Source organism: Bos mutus, chromosome 4, assembly GCF_027580195.1.
Source record: "Bos mutus isolate GX-2022 chromosome 4, NWIPB_WYAK_1.1, whole genome shotgun sequence".
NCBI lineage: Eukaryota > Metazoa > Chordata > Mammalia > Artiodactyla > Bovidae > Bos > Bos mutus.
The window spans coordinates 90,981,741-90,997,308 of NC_091620.1; the positions used below are offsets into that span (position 1 = coordinate 90,981,741).

At 41.8% G+C, this 15,568-nt stretch overlaps 1 protein-coding gene across 1 annotated transcript in view; it reads right to left on the reverse strand.

Moving 5' to 3' along the window:
* HDAC9 (histone deacetylase 9) overlaps positions 1-15,568 on the reverse strand; it is an 810,729-nt gene that overhangs the window by 139,497 nt on the left and 655,664 nt on the right. The gene's annotated exons all lie outside the window — the stretch shown is intronic.

The window sequence follows — 15,568 nt, forward strand, 5'->3', positions numbered from 1 at the left end:
AGCCTTCACAAAGAGTGTGCCATCATTAAAATCCAAACTTTCAAAGCCTATTTAATGAAATGAAATGGGACTAGTTCACCCTACACTGAATTTAAAAAGCAGTAAGTTCTCTTTTATATGTTTGGGAGAAATAACTAAACAAAATATTAAAATAGCTATCCTTGAATAGTGACACAGTTATGTTCTTTTCATCTTTTTAAATGTGCAAATTCCCAGATCTCTTTTTTTTTTTACAATAACTACATATTAGTTTTATACTTAAATCTTTTTGCATGTAGACAAGAAGTTGTTCAAGTTATAAAATTAAAAAAAATACTTATTTGAAACATACCTACATAGAGATAAAAAGGAATTAAATGTCTTTCATAACTCCACAATTTTCATAAAAGTATAAAAGTTCCAAGACTTCAATATCACAAATGTACAAGTGACTTCCACAGTAGTCTTGCTGACATTTGGAAAGCCTCATATCTGAACTGCCAATCAGTGGAACTAAGTGAATATCTAACTTTGTTTATCATGTACAAGTTTATTATTTTATTCTTCAATAAAATTAAGAATCTCTAATATAGCTACATTATTAGGAGAGATATTCAGTTCTTTTCCTTCCTAATAATACCAATAATCTTCATAAAAGTATCACATTAGGAATTAACTACTTTTCATATGCACGAAAAAACAATGTGATATATGATGTTAGAATATTAGGTGTTGCAATAAACTATCTCAAAGAATCAAGAGTGTTTTCTCAAGGTACTCCATCTAATTAGTTTGATTAATCCTATGTACTACGTTAGATTACAAACACGCAGTCCACTTCAGTTGCTCAGTTGTGACCTACCCATGGACTGCAGCATGCCAGGCCTCCCTGTCCATCACCAACTCCTGGAGCCTACTCTAACACATGTCTATCACACTGGTGATGCCATCCAACCATCTCATCCTCTGTTGTCCCCTTCTCCTCCCACCTTCAATCTTTCCCAGCCTCAGGGTCTTTTCCAATGAGTGAGTTCTTTGCATGAGGTGGTCAAAGTATTGGAGTTTCAGGTTCAACATCAGTCCTTCCAATGAACACCCAGGACTGATCTCCTTTAGGATGGACTGGGTGGATCTCCTTGCAGTCCAAGGGACTCTCAAGAGTCTTCTCCAACACCACAGTTCAAAAGCATCAATTCTTCAGCATTCAGCTTTCTTTATCATCCAACTCTCACATCCATACACGACTACTGGGAAAACCATAGTTTGACTAGATGGACCTTTGTTGGCAAAGTAATATCTCTGCCTTTTAATATGCTGTCTAGGTTGGTCATAACTTTTCTTCCAAGGAGCAAGCATCTTTCAATTTCATGGCTGCAGTCACCATTTGCAGGGATTTTGGAGCCCCCCAAAATAAAGTCTCTCACTGTGTCCACTGTTTCCCCCTTTATTTGCCATGAAGTGATGGGACCAGATGCCATGATCTTAGTTTCCTGAATGTTGAGTTTTAAGCCAAATTTTTCACTCTCCTCTTTCACTTTCAGCAAGAGGCTTTTTAGTTCTCCTTCACTTTCTGCTATAAGGGTGGTGTCATTTGTATATCTGAGGTTATTTATTGACATTTCTCCTGGCAATACTGATTTCAGCTTTTGCTTCATCCAGCACAGAATTTCTCATGATGTACTCTGCATATAAGTTAAATAAGCAGGGTAACAATACACAGCCTCAACGTACTCCTTTCCCTATTTGAAACCAGTCTGTTGTTCCAGGTCCAGCTCTAACTGTTGCTTCCTGACCTGCATACAGATTTCTCAAGAGGCAGGTCAGGTGGTCTGGTATTCCCATCTCTTGAAGAATTAACAAACACTACTCTTAGGAAAATATGGAGGTAGATGTTTAAGCAATGTTGTCCATTTAACCATATGCCTTAAAATAACCATGCATTAAGTTTTTCCACCTCCTTTCCTTCTCGCTTCCACTTCTCTTCTTTCTCCCGAGTCAATCTATACTTGTAAGATTGACTGGAGGATAAACACCCTTCAAGGCACAGCTCACATACTACCTTCTTCATAAAGGCTTCTCTCAATATCTGGATATAAAATATATATGTACATATTTTTGAAAGAAAAAGATAAGATAGGAGACAAGGGCTACCAACATAATATGGGAAACTTAGAGTTGATCAATGGAGGGGAAAACTTGAAGTGCAAATCTATAAAGAGGGAGCCACAAAAAGCAAGATGACTTTTCTCTGTCTTCCCTGAGAAACAAACTGGCCAAAGAGGAAATACCCAGAGAGCCTGACATCTGTGAGTCACTCAGACCAACAGTCAGATTTTTTCCCCCTATCTTTCCTCAGGAAACTCACCAGTCAAAAGCCCCTGTCAGTCACACAGAGTTCTCAACTATCTTTTTGGTGCCCCTTTCTCAGATATGATGGACTGTGTGGAGAAAGTCTCTAGCACGAAAGACAACAAAAGTAACATGCCAACAAATGAATAAAAGAAAAGGAACTCAGAAAATGAGACATAATGCAGGGAAGAGAGTATAATTACAGAAATTTGGATTACTCTCAAAGACATAAGATGGTACACAATGAAAAGAAGGTGCTATTAAAAAAAAAAAAGAAAAAGCAAACAAAATGTGTAATAGACTGTTTAGAAGATAAATTTGACAAATTCTCTCAGTACAGCACAAAACAGAGATGTGAAAAAATGGCAAGAAACTTGAAGGACCCATTTAGGAAATCAACATATGAAGGAAAAAATCTACAGAAAAAATTTAAAAACTTATAACCTCGTATACATCCAAGATGCAAAACTGACAGCACATAATAATTTCAGACATTCAAAATATCAAAACAAAAAGAAAATACCTCCCACAAATACTATCAAAAGAAGGCAGTGAATGCCCCCATCAAAATGAAGGTATAAACTGAAAAAGAGAATGAGATACAAACTGTTCCATCCAACAAAACATTTTTATAAGTGTTCAATTTTGTCTCAAAAAATTATTATAACAGAAGAAAAGAGTAAAAATTTGGCCTGCAAATTCACACAGGCTTTCAAAATGCTCTATTTCACAGGACTAATCCTGTATATTTGAAATCACTCCAAAAGTATGAAAAAACAGAAAATTTGGAAAAAAGAGGTTCAAAATGGAGAAAGGAGTAGTACATCAAGGCTGTATATTGTTACCCTGCTTATTTAACTTACATGCAGAGTACATCATGTGAAACGCTGAGCTGGATGAATCACAAGCTGGAATTAAGATTGCCGGGAAAAATATCAATAAATTCAGATATGCAGATGACACCACCCTTATGGCAGAAAGAGAAGAAGAATTAAAGAGCCTCTTGATAAAGGTCAAAGAGGAGAGTGAAAAAGCTGGCTTAAAACTCAACATTCAAAACACAAAGACCATGGCATCCAGTCCCATTACTTCATGGCAAATAGGGAAACAATGGAAACAGTGAGAGACTTTATTTTCTTGGGCTCCAAAATCACTGTAGACTATAACTGCAACCATGAAATCAAAAGACATTTGCTCCTTGGAAGAGAAGCAAGGACAAGCCTAGACAGCATATTAATTTGGCAAAACTAATACAATTATGTAAAGCTTGGAAATAAAATAAAATTTTAAAAAATAGTTAAAATATTTAAAAATACAAAAAAAAAAAAAAAAAGTAGAGACATTACTTTGCCTACAAAGTTCATATACTCAAAGCTGTGGTTTTTCCAGTAGTCATGTATGGATGTGAGAGCTGGACAATAAAAAAGGCTGAGTGCCGAAAAAATTGATGCCTTCAAACTGTGGTGCTGGAGAAGACTCTTGAGAGTCCCTTGGAGAGCAAGAAGATCAAGCCAGTACATCTTAAAGGAAATCAACCCTGAATATTCATTGGAAGGACTGATGCTGAAACTGAAGCTTCAATACTTTTGACCATCTGATGCAAAGAGCTGACTCATTTGAAAAGACCCTGATGCTGGGAAAGATTGAAGGCAGGAGGAGAAGGGGACAACTGAGGATGAGATGGCTGGATGGCCTCACTAACTTAATGGACATGAGTTTGTGCAAACTCTGGGAGACAGTGAAGGACAGGGAAGCCTGGCATGCTACAGTCCATGGGGTTGCAAAGAGCCAGACCCAACTGAGGGACTGAACAACAACATCACTTTAAATGCCTTCCATTTTAAAATGTGTATGTTTAGAGTTGTGTTCGAGTGGTAGTTGTTTGTTGAATGAGTTAGTGATGCATGAGTATAAGAGTTGTATGACACCATGCTTACTGAGTGCCTCAGATCAGATCAGTCGCTCAGTTGTGTCCGACTCTTTGTGACCCCATGAATCGCAGCACGCCAGGCCTCCCTGTCCATCACCAACTCCCGGAGTTCACTGAGACTCACGTCCATTGAGTCAGTGATGCCATCCAGCCATCTCATCCTCTGTCGTCCCCTTCTCCTCTTTCCCCCAATCCCTCCCAGCATCAAAGTCCTTTCCAATGAGTCAACTCTTCTCATGAGTGCCTACTATGTTGTAAATATGTTTGGTTTAAAGATGTGCTAAATTTTGAACTGAATCTTATTTATTTTCCTATTATTAGTATTAAACTCTTTCATGTTCAGTTATCTTTTAAACTGATGAAACTAAGGCACCACAGTTCAGTTCAGTTCAGTTGCTCAGTCGTGTCCGACTCTTTGTGACCCCATGAATCACAGCACGCCAGGCCTCCCTGTCCATCACCAACTCCCGGAGTTCACTCAGACTCACGTCCATCGAGTCAGTGATGCCATCCAGCTATCTCATCCTCTGTCGTTCCCTTCTCCTCCTGCTCCCAAGCCCTCCCAGCATCAGAGTCTTTTCCAGTGAGTCAACTCTTCGCATGAGGTGGCCAAAGTACTGGAGTTTCAGCTTTAGCGTCATTCCTTCCAAAGAACACCCAGGGCTGATCTTCTTCAGAATGGACTGGTTGGATCTCCTTGCAGTCCAAGGGACTCTCAAGAGTCTTCTCCAACACCACAGTTTAAAAGCATCAATTCTTCGGCGCTCAGCCTTCTTCACAGTCCAACTCTCACATCCATACATGACCACAGGAAAAACCATAGCCTTGACTAGATGGACCTTTGTTGGCAAAGTAATGTTTCTGCTTTTGAATATGCTATCTAGGTTGGTCATAACTTTCCTTCCAAGGAGTAAGCGTCTTTTAATTTCATGGCTGCAGTCACCATCTGCAGTGATTTTGGAGCCCCCAAAAATGAAGTCTGACACTGTTTCCACTGTTTCCCCATCTATTTCCCATGAAGTGATGGGACTGGATGCCCAGTCTTCGTTTTCTGAATGTTGAGCTTTAAGTCAACTTTTTCACTCTCCACTTTCAGTTTCTTCAAGAGGCTTTTTAGTTCCTCTTCACTTTCTGCCATAAGGGTGGTGTCATCTGCATATCTACCACAGATCTCTTTTAAACAGATTTTTCTTAAGCAAATCTTAAATATTCAAAAGCATTCATTTAATATTTTATCTGAATAACTGGGTTTTCTGGTAAAAGACAGGGAATGATGCATATGTGTTAGTCCCTCATCTTATCCCAATATCCCACTGAAAGAAAATTATAAAAATATACAAATGAACTCATAGTTTTAAATATAAATCAGGTAGATAGATATAGAAAAACCTTCAGATATGTGTGTATACATGGGTTATTATGTATTTCCTAAAAGCAATGACAGTGCAGTGGCAAAGAGTACAGTTAGCATTGGGCTTCAAAAAAAAGGTTCAGGGATCCTTGGAGAAGTGGCTGATTCCAGGACTATAGCAGGGAAATACAAGATATTTCTGGAACATCAGGTGACAAAAAATAAATAAATAAAATGCCCAGAAAGAGAGAGGCATGTTAGTAGGGCATAAAAACCAATGTAACAGAGCTCCCAATGGCCAAAGGTGAGACAATCTGATGAACAAAACAAATAATGACATTATTGGATTACAATCCATAGAGTCAAGTAAGTATCCAAGAGTTCTCACAGAGATTAAAAAATAATAGAAGAAACACAGAAAAGAAAAAAATACCTCTACCTCTGCATACATAAAACTTTCAACTAATAAGTACAAAAGAATTGAGGTAAATAGAAAATAACTACTTGAATAAACTATTACTACAATCAAGTAATCAAGATTAGTATCTCCAGTCTCCAGTAATAAGACATATTAACATCAGTACTCTCTGAGACGGGAGGATCAATTCTGTAATATTCTTGCTAAAAACACACAACCTCAAATCTAATAATTAGAAAATATCAGACAAACCCAAATTGAGAGACACTTGACAAATAAGAATGATCAGTACACTTTAAAAGTCATGGCCAGAACAGACTAAGAACTCACTACAAATTGGAGGAGACTAAGGAGGGATAGTGGGCAGGAGGAGAAGGGGACGACAGAGGATGAGATGGCTGGATGGCATCACCGACTTGATGGACGTGAGTTTGAGTGAACTCCAGGAGTTGGTGACGGACAGAGAGGCCTGGCATGCTGCGATTCATGGGGTCGCAAAGAGTCGGACACAACTGAGCAACTGAACTGAACTGAACTGAAGGAGACATGGAATCAAGATTGCCGGGAGAAATATCAATAACCTGAGATAGGCAGATGACACCACCTTTATGGCAGAAAGTGAAGAGGAACTAAAAAGCCTCTTGCTGAAAGTGAAAGAGGAGAGTGAAAAAGTTGGCTTAAAGCTCAACATTCAGAAAATGAAGATCATGGCATCTGGTCCCATCACTTCATGGGAAATAGATGGGGAAACAGTGGAAACAGTGTCAGACTTTTTTTTTTTTTTTTGGCTCCAAAATCACTGTAGATGGTGTTTGTAGCCATGAAATTAAAAGATGCTTGCTCCTTGGAAGAAAAGTTATGACCAACCTAGACAGCATATTAAAAAGCAGAAACATTAGTTCGCCAACAAAGGTCCATCTAGTCAAGGCTATGGTTTTTCCTCTGGTCATGTATGGATGTGAGAGTTGGACTGTGAAGAAAGCTGAGCACCGAAGAATTGATGCTTTTAAACTGTGGTGTTGGAGAAGACTCTTGAGAGTCCCTTGGATTGCAAGGAGATCCAACCAGTCCACTCCAAAGGAGATCAGTCCTGGGTGTTCTTTGGAAGGAATGATGCTAAAGCTGAAACTCCAGTACTTTGGCCACCTCATGCAAAGAGTTGACTCATTGGAAAAGACCCTGATGCTGGGAGGGACTGGGGGCAGGAGGAGAAGGGGATGACAGAGGATGAGATGGCTGTTTGGCATCACTGACTCGATGGACGTGAGTTTGAGTGAACTTCAGGAGTTGGTGATGGACAGGGAAGCCTGGCTTACTGGAATTCATGGGATCACAAAGAGTTGGACACGACTGAGCTGAACTGAACTGAAGGAGACATGACAGCTAAGTGCAACATGAGGCTTTGGAATGGACCCTGAATAGAAAAGGGGAAAGTGCAAAGTCACTACTGGGGAAAGTGCAGTCCCATATAAAGTCTGCAGCTTAGCTAAGGGTATTACACAGATATTCATTTCTTAATTTTGAAAACTGTACCTGTGGTTTTATAAGTTTCTAAGATTATGGAAAGCTGGGTGTAGGGCATACAGGAGCTCTGTACTATTCTTGTAACTTTTCCGTAAGTGCTACAGCACTTTAAAATAAAATGCTACCAAGTATCAGAATCACTACCCCCCAAAAAACAAATAATATATGTGTAACAAAAACTGAAGATAGGAGAGTTGGCAACAAATAGATATTTTAAATAAATCTCCAGAAAAGGGGAACTGACCAAGTGCATATGAAAAGAATGAAACGAAAAGAAGGCTACCATAGAAGAGATGAGAGATACTCAATGGAACCCCACTGAAGAAACAGGGATGGTGAAAGAAAGAGAGGCAGGTCTGAAAATAAGGAAGTGTTAAAATGTTAGCTGGTTAAGAGGACCCGGACTAAAGCTCAACACCTTAATTACCTTTCCTCTATGCCAACAACCAGTATTTAACCCCAGGCAAAACATTCACATGATTCTTTTTTAAGAAAAGGATGTCTAGAGAAAGCCAAGCCTTTCTGTGTGGATACTGTCCCCCAAAATGCAGTCATTTGGCAAGATACATGGGACTCAGTAGGTAAAGAATCCACCTACAGTGCAGGAGACACAGATTTGATCCCTGGGTCAGAAAGATCTCCTGGAAGAGGAAATAACAACCCACTCCAGTATTCTTGCCTGGAGAATCCCATGGACAGAGGAGCCTGGCGAGTTACAGTCCGTGGGGTCACAAAGTGTCGGGCACAGCTGACTGAGCAAGCACAGGAAGATACACAGACCACAAGCCATCTTCTAGAATGCAATACCCCTAAGTGCGATTTGGCCATCTATGCACTCTAATCCAGACTGGCTGACACAGAACACCCAACTGACCCATTTACACAACCACAGGAAAAGCTGACAGCAGCTATTCTTTTCATAAATGTCAACGGCAGAGTAGGAATTTCCCAACATAAGGAGACTCGGCAGTATGAAGAAAAAAAGTTTAAAATAAATGTAAATACTAACAACCCTGGACAAAACAGAGATAGTTCAGGAACAGAAGTAATAATCTCAAGGAGATTCAAGAAAGCATTTTATCTTTAAAACACAGATGTCCTGTTATGAAAAAGAATAACTGAAGAACAAGGAAAGAACTTAAAGATAAAAACTACAGTTGTATAAATTAGTAAGGCATCTGAAGAAGTAAAATTGAAATAGTCCCCTATAAAAGGAAGCAAATAGATAAAATATATAATAATAAGTGTAAAAATAGACATGAATGATCAATATAGAAGCCTTGTATTTGAGTAAAGGATCCGTGAGAATGCTGAGGAGGAATTTTTCAACTAATAGTAGAAGATAATTTTAGGAGCTGAAAAATGACTAAAGTCTACAGATTTGTTAAGTCCAACCAGTGCCAAGCTCTATCTATAACAACAAATACACACTTATACATATTCTCAGGAAACTTCAAATCCCCAGAGTTCCTTTAAAAAAAAGTCACCCTCAAAAGAGATGAAGAATGAGATTGACATCAAAATCCTAACCGGCAACACTGACTGTCCTAATATTCTGAGGGAAAATTATTTTTAAACTTTAATTCACTTCTAGCCATTATGTGCTGGGATTCAAGTATGATACTTTAAAAATATATATATTTTTGGCAAGGCTGGCTCTTCATTGCTACGTGGTCTTTTCTCTAGTTGCAGCAAGTGGGGGCTATTCTCTAGGAGTAGTATGCAGGCTTCTCAGTGCAGTGGCTTTTCCTGTTGCAAAGCATGGGCTCTAGAATGAGCAGGCTTCAGTAATTCCGGCATGTCGGCTCAGTGCTTGCAGCTCCCAGCTCCTGGGCTCAAGAGCATGGGCTCAGTAATTGTGGTGCATGGGCCTTAGTTGCTCCATGGTATGTGGGATCTTCCTGCACCAGAGATCAAACTCGTGTCTCCTGCCTTGGTAGGTAACTTCTTTACCACTGAGCCACCAAGGAAGCCCTCAAGTATGTTATTAATACTTAAAAATACTTTAAGACATGCAAGGTCTCAAAAGCATAATTCCAAAGCCCCTTTCTGAATAAACGTACTTGAGAATGTAGTTCTACAAAGGAAGGAAGTAAATCGAAGAGACACAGGCACAGGACCAAAGTAGTGTATGTAACACAGGAGAATGATGAAGAGGGCCAGCTGATGATTTGTACACAAATTTCTTGCTGGATAAAAAATGACTGAAGCAATAATAACGGTATCTCTGCTTTTCCATCTTCTCCTGACCACTGGAGACTCTGTCGTGCTCTCTTTAAGAAGCAGTCCTCCTCCAACATTCCTGTATGCCCGCTCCCCAAGCAAGACTCATGCTACAGAGAGCACATCAAGCTTATAAACAGGGAACAGACTTGTGGACACAGTGGGGGAAGAGACAGGGGACAAATTGAGACAGCAGCATGGAAACACATATATTACTGTATGTGAAACAGGTAGCCAGTGGGAATTTGTCGTGATGATGTAGGGAGCGAGCTCAAACCTGGTGCTTTGGGGCAACATAGAGGGATGGGGTGGGGTGGGAGGTTGGAGAGAGATTCAAGTGGGAGGAGACATATGTATACCCATTTCTGATTCATGTTGATGTATGGCAGAGACCAACACAATGTTGTGAAGCAATCATCTTCCAATTAAAAATTTTAAAAAAATTTAATAAATGGAGACAAAAATACTACAATTAGTATTACTACTACTTCTACTACTAATACTAAAGGGAGACATAGATCAGGTGATTAGACACTAAACACAATAAGGAGAAAAGAATCCCATTCTGGATTTCTTTCTATGAAATACTGTTAGTTGCTGCTGCTGCTGCTGCTGCTGCTGCTGCTGCTAAGTCGCTTCAGTCGTGTCTGACTCTGTGCGACCCCATAGACGGAAGCCCACCAGGTTCCCCCGTCCCTGGGATTCTCCAGGCAAGAACACTGGAGTGGGGTGCCATTTCCTTCTCCAATGCATGAAAGTGAAAAGTGAAAGTGAAGTCGCTCAGTCGTGTCCAACTCTTAGCAACCCCATGGACTGCAGCCCACCAGGCTCCTCCGTCCATGGGACTCTCCAGGCAAGAGTACTGGAGTGGGGTGCCATTGCCTTCTCCAACCAGGCTCCTCTGTCCATGGGATTTTCCAGGCAAGGATACTGGAATGGTTTGCCATTTCCTTCTCCAGGGGATCTTCCCGATCCAGGGATCAAACCTGGGTCTCCTGCACTGCAGGCAGATTCTTTACCTACTGAGTTACCAGGGAAGTCCCTTTCTATAAAAATGTGATTCTAATGTGAAACCTCCGCTGCTAGAATCAGAGTTCTGGTTTTATTTCAGCTCTAGTCAATGGCCAAAGAACTGCCTGCGCTGATGTTGAGTCATGTCCTGGGCCTAAGCTGAACACCACTAGTGACTTCCCATGACTCACTTCAGCCTCTGTCAAGTCAACAGCACGCTATGCTAGTCACTCCTTCGGCAAGCCCTGTGCAGGGGAGCATGCTCTGCTCTGGCTTTATGGAAAAGCAAAGCTTGCTTCCTCAGCCTTCAACTCAAAATTTAAAGCATTTCAGAGCATTTTAAATTCTAGAGGGATTTCCCTGGTGGTCCAGTGGCAACGATTCCACGCTGCCAATGCAGGGGGCCGGGTTCAATCCCTGGTCAAGGAACTAGATCCCACATGCCGCAACTAAAGACTCCACACACCACCACAAAGATCAATGATCCTGCAGGCAGCAGTGAAGACCCAGCCCAGCCAAATCAATATTTCAAAATTTCAGTTACTCAATATTTTTATATTCATTTAGCAGTCATTTATTGAGCCCTTATTACATGAGAGGCACTGGGATCGTGCCCAGATTCAAAAACATGAATAAGCTGAAGTAGCTAGGAATTGTGTCTTTGTAGTGCAGTATGGTAGGAATTTGGAGAAGGCAATGGCACCCCACTCCAGTACTCTTGCCTGGAAAATCCCATGGGTGGAGGAGCCTGGTGGGCTGCAATCTGTTGGGGTTGCAAAGAGTCAGACACGACTGAGCGACTTCACTTTCACTTTTCACTTTCATGCATTGGAGAAGGAAATGGCAACACACTCCAGTGTTCTTGCCTGGAGAATCGTAGGGACAGGGGAGCCTGGTGGGCTGCCGTCTATGGGGTCGCACAGAGTGGGACACGACTGAAGTGACTTAGCAGCAGCAGCAGCATGGTAGGAATTCAGGCACAAATAATGTACCAAGAGACAGAAGTGTATGGGTAGACAACAGGGAGGAGGGTGGTAGGAAGGAAGTCCACCTGAAGGATGGACATGAAAAGGGAATGTGGATATCAGTGTAAGAGATTGCTAGGAAGTAAAATTAGGGAGGTCAGTTTAGGCAGATGGATTAGCAAGTACAAAGGCATGGACATCTGAAAGGACATGGAGCCTTGTGAAATTCATCCAGAATGACTGGAGTATATGGTGTACATAGCAGAGGGCGTCTGTGAAGGCCTGCAGATCCCAGGCCCCACCCATCTGAAACAGAACCCAGAGAGCCTGATGCTGAGGAAACCAGGGGCTGAGGGTGTCAAGTGTCTCAAGAACTGGAGTAGACCACAGTATAAAAGCATCGCAAAGGTCACCCCATTCACTTCCCTCACTCAGTGCATCCGACCCAACTACCTGTGGTGGGCCAGGCACTGCTGGAAGGCCAGCGTTAAGAGTAGACAGAATCTCTGCTCTCTGGCCTTCATGGAGTTTGCACTCCAATGGAGGAGAAAGACAGTGTGTCACAAATAAGCAGGGGGGAAATCACATAGACAAAGTCACAGGAGGTGGTGCACATTTAGACATGGGTGTTCAGAGAAGGCTGTCGGAGGTGGTGACACTGAGCAGAGAACTGCACCGTGAGGAGTGAAGAGGAAGTGCAACCTGAGGGAACAGCAAGTGCACAGGCTGAAGTGGGAGCGTCTCTAGTGTCTTCAGGTCAGCCCATGAGGTCACGGTGGCTAGGGCAAAGTGCATACTGCAAGGCAAGATGGTTGGAAGTGGGGCCAGAAAGGTGGCATGAAGTTAGTGTGGGGCCTTCTCGGATATTGTGACTTTGGATTTCATTTCGAACAAGAAGGGAAACTGAAAAGCTTTGAGCAGGGCAGTGGTATGATGTGATTTATATAATTTCTGACCTCATCAATGAAGTAAAGTACTTAAAAATGTGCTTTAGAATGATGAGGTCCTTTTGACACTTGAGGCAGCAGATTCTGATTCCCTGTATAATTTATAATGACATTATAAATTTCATTATTCAATGAACATTAAACAAATTATTAAAACAATGTAAATATGAGTTATAGGTGAAAAATCTAAGCCTACATTTTTTCTAGTTTAATTGTTAAGTCACTGCTTAAATGCATCAGATTATAAAATTAAACATTTTCAAATGGTACAGGGACTTATTTTTAGGTTTTTCTTACAAAATTAAAATGCACATTAGAGCATGCATGCTTTTTCATCCATCTATATATGTTTGTGCACAAAGTGCAGGAGAAGAATGCTCCCAACAAAACGCCTCATGAAGAGTTCATGCTTGGAGACGCGGTGAAGGCAGCACATCAAAGAACAGCTGCTAACCAGACTCCGGGCAGCAGTTGTGGTGGCTGGGCTTCAGGATGGCCCCCAGCACCCCGCTCACCACTGGACCAGAGCCTTTCTGGGAAAGCACCAAAGGAAGGGATTACCATGGGTATTTGTGAAGAGGGCCAGTGCTAGGAGCTCCAAACACACCAAGTATAACTGGTGTTCTTCACCAACACCAACCAGAGCAAGGCTGCTCTTCTTCCTGAACCTTTACCCTCCATTTCTTCACAAATCCACAAAGCAACACACACACACACACACATTAACACACTGTTCCTTTCTCTTTTTCAGCATCCTCCTTTTTCTTTACTGATGTGATTTTCCATCTCTGGCATCCCCCTTTCTCTCTCTCAGACCCATGTCCAGTCCATCAGGGCACCCTGTAGTCTAGACTTTCAAACTATTCAGAAACTTACCACATCTAAACACCTCCATCGTCACTGCCCTGGCCTGTGTCTACATTCTTACCCTGGATTACACCTGCAGCCTCCGGAGAAGTACCCCTATTATCTCTCTTTACTACCCTCTCGAACACATTCTCTCAAAACAGCAACCAGGTTGATATACTTAATGAGGTCTCCATCATATTTCTCAGGGTAAAAATAAAGGGCTTTTATGACCCATGTCTCCACACAGTGAGGCTGTCCAGCATCTCTCTGAGCCCATCTCTTACCACTCTCTGCCAGAACTCTCTTCACAAACATGCCAGATGCACTCCGGCCATCGGGGTTTGACTACAGCTCTTCCCGCTGCCCGGAGTGCTCCTTCCTTAGATGACTAGCTCCCCACCCTCACTCCAATATTTGCTCAAATATTATTTTTTCAAAAAGACATTTCCCTAACACCCATTCTCACATCTACTCCCCAACTCTTTCATCCATAACTCTTTTATTCTGCTTTTTTCCCCCAAATCACTTATCTTCCAAGTGAAAGTGAAAGTCACTCAGTCGTGTCTGACTCTTTGTGACCCCATGGACTATACAGTCCATGGAATTCTCTAGACCAGAATACTAGAGTGGGTAGCGATTCCCTTCTCCAGGGGATCTTCCCAATCCAGTGATCAAACACAGGTCTCTCTCATTACAGGAGGATTCTTTACCAGCTGAGCCACCAGGGAAGCCCAAAAAGTGAAAGTGAAAGTCACTCAGTCCTGTCTGACTCTTTGCTACCCCATGGACTATGTAGTCCATGGAATTCTCCAGGCCAGAATACTGGAGTGGGTAGCTGTTCTCCTATCCAGGGGATCTTCCCAGCCCAGAGAGCGAACCCAGGTCTCCCACGTTGCAGGTGGATTCTTTTATCAGCTGAGTCACCAGGGAAGCCCAAGAATACTGGAGTGGGTGAAAGTGAAAGTGAAGTCACTCAGTCATGCCTGACTCTTTGAGACCCTATGGACAGTTGCCTGCACCAAGCTCCTCCATCCATGGGGTTTTCCAAGCAAGAGTACTGGAGTGGGTTGCCATTTCCTTCTCCAGGGAATCTCCCCGACCCAGGGATCAAACCCAGGTCTCCCACATTGTACACAGATGCTTTACCCTCTGAGCCACCAGTGGGTAGCCTATCCCTTTTCCAAGGGATTGTCCCTACCCGGGAATAGAACCAGGGTCTCCTGCATTGTAGGCAGATTCACACTTGGTAGACACTCAATAAATAGGTGTTGAATGGAATGTCGAATAATAGTTCCTACAATTTTTCATGCTTTCAGCTCATGTTTTCTTGGTCTTTCATTCTTTCTCAAGCTTCTCTACATTTCACAAATCAATACTGAAATGAAATAAATGACGCCTCTCCTTCAAAGGATACCAGACTCTGCAATGTTTTCCACTGCCTGCCATCTAATTGAATTCTTTGGCTTCAATTACAATTGTAGCGGAGTAGAAAGATTCCAACTCAAGACATCCAGTTGCTATTCTTGGCACTGTTCTTACTTGTGTGACCTCAGTAAATTATCTTACCTCAACTATAAACTGGCAGTGGTAGGGGGAAGGGTGGGCAGGGAGAGGAGATTCACTTAAATGGTCTCTAAAGTCATATGCAGTTCTCACATTTGTTATGTCTCAGACCTAATACATCAAAGGGATACTTTCCCCTCCATCTTATTCTTGTTCTCCTGCAATTTTTTTTTTTTGATAAGAAAAACCACTGCCCAGATTGGGAGAGGAGGAGTGAGGTATTTGCTTGAAGGTGTAAAAGTTCCAAAGGTATAAAGTTCCAGTTATAAAATGACTAAGTTCTGAGGATACAGTGTATAGTGTGGTGACTGTTTTTGTACTGAATATTTGAAAGTTGCTAAGAGTAGATCTCCAGCTTCCCTGGTGGCTCAGATGGTAAAGAATCTGCCTCTGGGAGACCCAGGTTCGATCCCTGGGTCAGGAAGATCCCTTGGAGAAGGGAATGGCTAGCCACTCCAG